This window comes from Piliocolobus tephrosceles, chromosome 16, assembly GCF_002776525.5.
Source record: "Piliocolobus tephrosceles isolate RC106 chromosome 16, ASM277652v3, whole genome shotgun sequence".
Lineage (NCBI taxonomy): Eukaryota > Metazoa > Chordata > Mammalia > Primates > Cercopithecidae > Piliocolobus > Piliocolobus tephrosceles.
In genome coordinates, this window is record NC_045449.1 from 23,143,131 (window position 1) to 23,148,879 (window position 5,749).

Consider the following 5,749-nt stretch of genomic DNA (forward strand, 5'->3'; position numbering starts at 1 on the left):
GGAGGCTCATGGAGCCAAAGTGGAGATTACCTTCAGGCGGACGTCTCCGTCCTGAAGGGGTCTCCCGAGCCACATGGTGGCTCAAAATGGACCTCGGACCCGCGCAGGATTTTGGCCGAGGGTGGTAAAGAGGAGACAAGGGCACTTACCCCAGAGAGGCCATGAGAGTGAGGGAAGCGGGTCTCAGGTCCTGGTCCGTCTGCGGTGTGGAAGCAGGAGGAGGTTCCTCAACCCCTAGAGGCCTGAGGAGGGGTCTCCTCCCGGGTTTCGGCACCAACTGATTTGTTTTTTCTAAGACCAGACCAGCGCAACAATTACTTTGCGCAGTCGTTCCTCATTCCCAACTAAAAAGGGCCCCTACTGAAAGCAATCAGTGGAAATTAGTTTGGCTTTCCCCCACTCGCCTCAAACTTACTAAATTTTCTTAACTATCTCATACTCCCCAACCTTGCCAGGACTATCCTTCTGGGTTTTGCCCATATTCCAACAAATGCTTCCATTCCTCATTCCTATACTAATACTGTGCCTTATTTTATTTTTCATCCGTGCGTCCAAATACCAACCATAGGCCCCGACCTTAACGACGCCCCTTAACAGCAGGAAGTAGCCAGACAGACCACGGCGCCCCTTTATCACTATTATCAATAAAAGGTTGGACTGTTTGGACGAACAGAGGCAAGATGGTACACTTCCGGGTTCTTCATCCCCCCTCCCAACTTTTCCCGCGCCCGCGAAAATGCAGCCGGCGACCTGAGAAGGTGCAGACCAACTGGGCATGCGCCAGGTGACGTCAATCCGAAGAGACCAAGATTTACCTGGTTGCACCTGCGGAACGCCCCCCGACACGCCCGTGTCCCGCCTATTGCCCTCCCACTCCTAGAAAAGCGGCTCACGGCCAGTGAGCCACGCGGCCTTCTCACAGCCCCGGCGGCCTTCTCACAGCCCCAGTCCTGTCGGGATGTCGGGACTGTGGGAAGTCCATCCGAGAGCCCCACCGGGGGACTCTGCCGGCCTCTTTTGCCGGAGGCCGACAGACTTCTCCCGCACACCTTAGGTTACCAAAAATAAATGTGCAGTTTTGCTCCTACACTTGCCTACCCGCTGGTTCTTTTGTGCCCACTCTGGTGGTCTTAGAAAAAACAAATCAAAGAGGAGGAGAGAATTCCTTCCAGAGATAATCACATCAGAACTGGATGAAAGTCAGTGCTTTTTCAAATTATAAAATTATACTTTCTGAACCTTTTCTTTCTGAACCTTTTCTTTCTTTTTTGAGAAGGAGTTTCGCTCTTGTTGCCCAGGCTGGAGTACAATGGCGCAATCTTGGCTCACTGCAACCTCCACCTCCCAGGTTCAAGCAGTTCTCCTGCCTCAGCCTCCCGAGTAGCTGGGATTACAGGCATGAGCCATCACGCCCAGCTAATTTTGTATTTTTAGTAGTGACGGGGTTTCTCCATGTTGGTCAGGATGGTCTCAATCTCTTGACCTCGTGATCCACCCGCCTTGGCTTCCCAAAGTGCTAGGATTATAGGCATGGGCCATCATGCCTGGCCTTTTTTCTTTTTTTTTTTTTTGAGACAGAGTCTCCCTCTGTTGCCAGGCTGGAGTGTGCTGGCGCAATCTCGGCTCACTGCAATCTCTGCCTCCCAGGCTGGAGTGCGCTGGCGCAATCTTGGCTCACTGCAATCTCCGCCTCCCAGGTTCAAGTGATTCTCCTGCCTCAGCCTCCCATATAGCTGGGACTACAGGCGCCCGCCACCACGCCTGGCTAATTTTTTGTATTTTTAGTAGGGACGGGGTTTTACCATGTTGGCCAGGGTGGTCTCAATGTCTTGACCTCATGATCACCTGCCTCAGCCTCCCAAAGTGCTGGGATTATAGGGGTGAGCCACTGCGCCTGGCCCTCTTCTTTTCTTTCTTTTCTTTCTCTTTCTCTCTCACTCTGTCACCCAGACTGCAGTGCAGTGGCCAAATCATAGCTTCAGGTTATGATCATAACCTGGAGCTTCTGAGCTCGAGCAATCCTCCCATCTCAGCCTCCTGAGTAGCTGGGTTGTACAGGACCATCATCACACTTGGTTATTTTTTTTATATTTTTATACAGACGAGGTCTCACTATGTTGCCCAAGCTGTCCTGGAAGTCCTGAAGTGATCCTCCCACCTCGACCTCCCAAAGTGCTGGGATTACAGGTGTGAGCCACAATGCCCAGCCAAAACCTTGATTTTTCTGTCGCCCCCTCCACTGCATCCTGAGAATCACTGCTGTAATAGACTACTGAAGAGAGTATGTTGAAAATGTTCCCATTTGGTAAGAAATAATTCAAACTACATTCACGTGATTATGGTCTCTAAACTAATATGACCTAGGAAAGAGACCCTAGTGACATTATGTTAACCATTTCTTTCTTTTTTTTTTTTTTTTTTTTTTTGAGATGGGGTCTCGCTCTGTCGCCCAGGCTGGAGTGCAGTGGCTGGATCTCAGCTCACTGCAAGCTCCGCCTCCCGGGTTCACGCCATTCTCCTGCCTCAGCCTCCCAAGTAGCTGGGACTACAGGTGCCCGCCACCTCACCCGGCTAGTTTTTTGTGTTTTTTAGTAGAGACGGGGTTTCACCATGTTAGCCAGGATGGTATCGATCTCCTGACCTCGTGATCCACCCGTCTCGGCCTCCCAAAGTGCTGGGATTACAGGCTTGAGCCACCGCACCCGGCCTAACCATTTCTTAAGGACCTTAAAACCCTAGTGATATTATGTTAACCATTTCTTAAGGACCTTAACCAATTGTGCTGCTGTGACCACAAAAGCCATATAATGTTGGGTGACCTGAATATTAATTAACACAGTATTATAAAATCCTCTGTGTCTGTCCTTTGAAAAAGCATCACAGGGCTGCGAGCGGTGGCTCAGGCCTGTAATCCCAGCACTTTGGGAGGCCAAGACAGGTGGATCACCTGAGGTCAGGAGTTTGAGACCAGCCTGGTCAACATGGTGACACCCCATCTCTACTAAAAATACAAAAATTAGCTGGGTGTGGTGGCGGGCACCTGTAATCCCAGCCACTTGGGAGGCTGAAGCAGAAGAATCACTTGAACCCGGGAGGTGGAGGTTACAGTGTGCTGAGATCGCAGCATTGCACTCCAGTCTGGGTGACAAGAGCAAAACTCAATCTCAAAGAAAAAAAAAAAAAAAGCATCACAGGCCAGGCACAATGGCTCATGCCTACAATCCTAGCACACAATCCTAGCACTTTGAGAGGCCAAGGCAGGTGGATCACTAGAGCCCAAGAGTTCAAGACCAGCCTGGGCTACATGGCGAAATCCCATCTCTTAAAGAAAAGGAAAAGGAAGGGGGAAGGGGAAAGAAAAGAAATGATATGAATAATTTATTCATATCATTTATTTATATCATCTTATTTATATAAATAAATAAATTTCAGCATCACAGAAATCTGAACCCATACCCCACAATTAAGAACCAGTGGTTATTTTACACACCAGGAAACTAAGATCCAGAGAGGTTAAAATGACTTATTAAAGATGATGAGAGCCTGGGCGTGGTGGCTCACGCCTGTAATCCCAGCACTTTGGGAGGCCAAGGCAGGTGGATCATCTGAGGTCAGGAGTTCCACACCAGCCTGGCCAACATGGCAAAACCCCGTCTCAGAACACAAAAATTAGCCAGGTGTGATGGCATGCACCTGTAATCCCAGCTACCCAGGAGGCTGGGGCAGGAGAATTGCTGGAACCTAGGAGGCAGAGGCTACAGTGAGCCAAGATCGTGCCACTGCACTCCAACCTGGGCAACAGAGCAAGACTCTATCCCCACCAAAAAAAAAAAAAAAAAAGACGATGAGATAGTTATTGGTGGACCCAGGCATCAGATCTCCCAAATTCCAATCGAATGCTCTTAACAACTATTTTGGAAACCATTAATTCCTATTTTTAGTATTCAGTTTTTATCCAGTGTGTAGTTCTGGTCATCACAACTTTAAAAAAGTAATAAAAGTGTCTAAAGAGAAACAAATGAGATAAAAGGATAAAGGATACATTGTCTTATTTATTTATATCCCAACCTTATTACAAGAAGGCTTACAAAGATGCAGATATTATAGTAATATAAAAGGATTAAAACTTAGAAAAATGAGAATAAGGAAAGAAAAGTAGAAAAGGAGGACAGAACCAAGAACATGACTAGCATACAAAATACATAAACACTTGCTGAAGGTAGGCCACAAATTGGGCTCTAAATGGTCTACTATCAGTACAAACAGAAAAATACAATCAGTTGAATATTTAGTGTCCTTAAGGGAAAAACCAAACAGCAATTAGGAAAACTGGGTCCAGAGAAAATTTCTCCCGTGCATTCTTAAATAGAACATTATGAACTGTTATGATAAACACCCTTTACAGTATCCACAGCAATTAAATTTATTTTATTTTTTTCCTGAGAGAGGATCTCACTCTATTGCTCAGGCTGGATGCAGTGGCATGATCTTTACTCACTGCAACCTCCACCTCCTGGGTTCAAGCAATTCTTCCCCCTCAGCCTCCTGGGTAGCTGGGACTACCATGTACGCCACCATGACCGGCTAATTTTTGTATTTTTTTGGTAGAGACAGGGTTTCACCATGTTGGCCAGGCTGGTCTCGAACTCCTGACCTCAGATGATCCGCCTACCTCGGCCTCCCAAAGTGCTGGGATTACAGGTGTGAACCAACACACCTGGCCAGCAATTAAATTTCATAGAGATTTTCATATGGATTACCAAAGTCCAATCCAGAAAAAGCAATTCTGCAGAGGCCAATAAAATGCCAGCTATGCATAGGGAAATCTGGTTTAATCTAGAGACAGAATTAATAAACAGAACTACAGAGTACTCTCCAGACTGTCTTTTGTCTAGAGAGATTAGATATAACTGAATAATATGGTCTAGATTAAAACTTACTTTCCCCTCAAGTCTCAGGACAAAAATGAAAATTGTGAATAGTTAAAGAAAAATGAAAAGAAGTCATAAAGGCCCAAACTGTATATTAAGGTCCAGATGATTTTCCTTACTAAAGGAAAAGGTTATTGAGATATGTCTCTAACCTTAAATCTTTTCTGTTTGTTTTTTTGAGACAGAGTCTACCTCTGTCGCCCAGGAGTGCAATGGCACAATCTCAGCTCACTGCAACCTTGGTCTCCGGGGTTCAAGCAATTCTCCTGCCTCAGCCTTCTGAGTAGCTGGGACTATAGGTGTGCAACACCACGCCCAGCTAATTTTTGTATTTTTTAGTAGAGACAAGGTTTCACCATGTTGGCCACACTGGTCTCGAACTCTTGACCTCAACTGATCTGCCCACCTTGGCCTCCCAAATAACCTTAAATCTTAAGGTTGATGCATGCCTCTTAATCTCTTGGTTTGCTCATCAGAAACTGAATCATGCACTGACCAGGATAAATTATCAGTTTAATGGCCGGGCGCGGTGGCTCAAGCCTGTAATCCCAGCACTTTGGGAGGCCGAGACGGGCGGATCACGAGGTCAGGAGATCGAGACCATCCTGGCTAACACGGTGAAACCCTGTCTCTACTAAAAATACAAAAAACTAGCCGGGCGAGGTGGCGGGCGCCTGTAGTCCCAGCTACTTCGGAGGCTGAGGCAGGAGAATGGCGTGAACCCGGGAGGCGGAGCTTGCAGTGAGCTGAGATCCGGCCACTGCACTCCAGCCAGGCAACAGAGCAAGACTCCGTCTCAAAAAAAAAAAAAAAAAAAA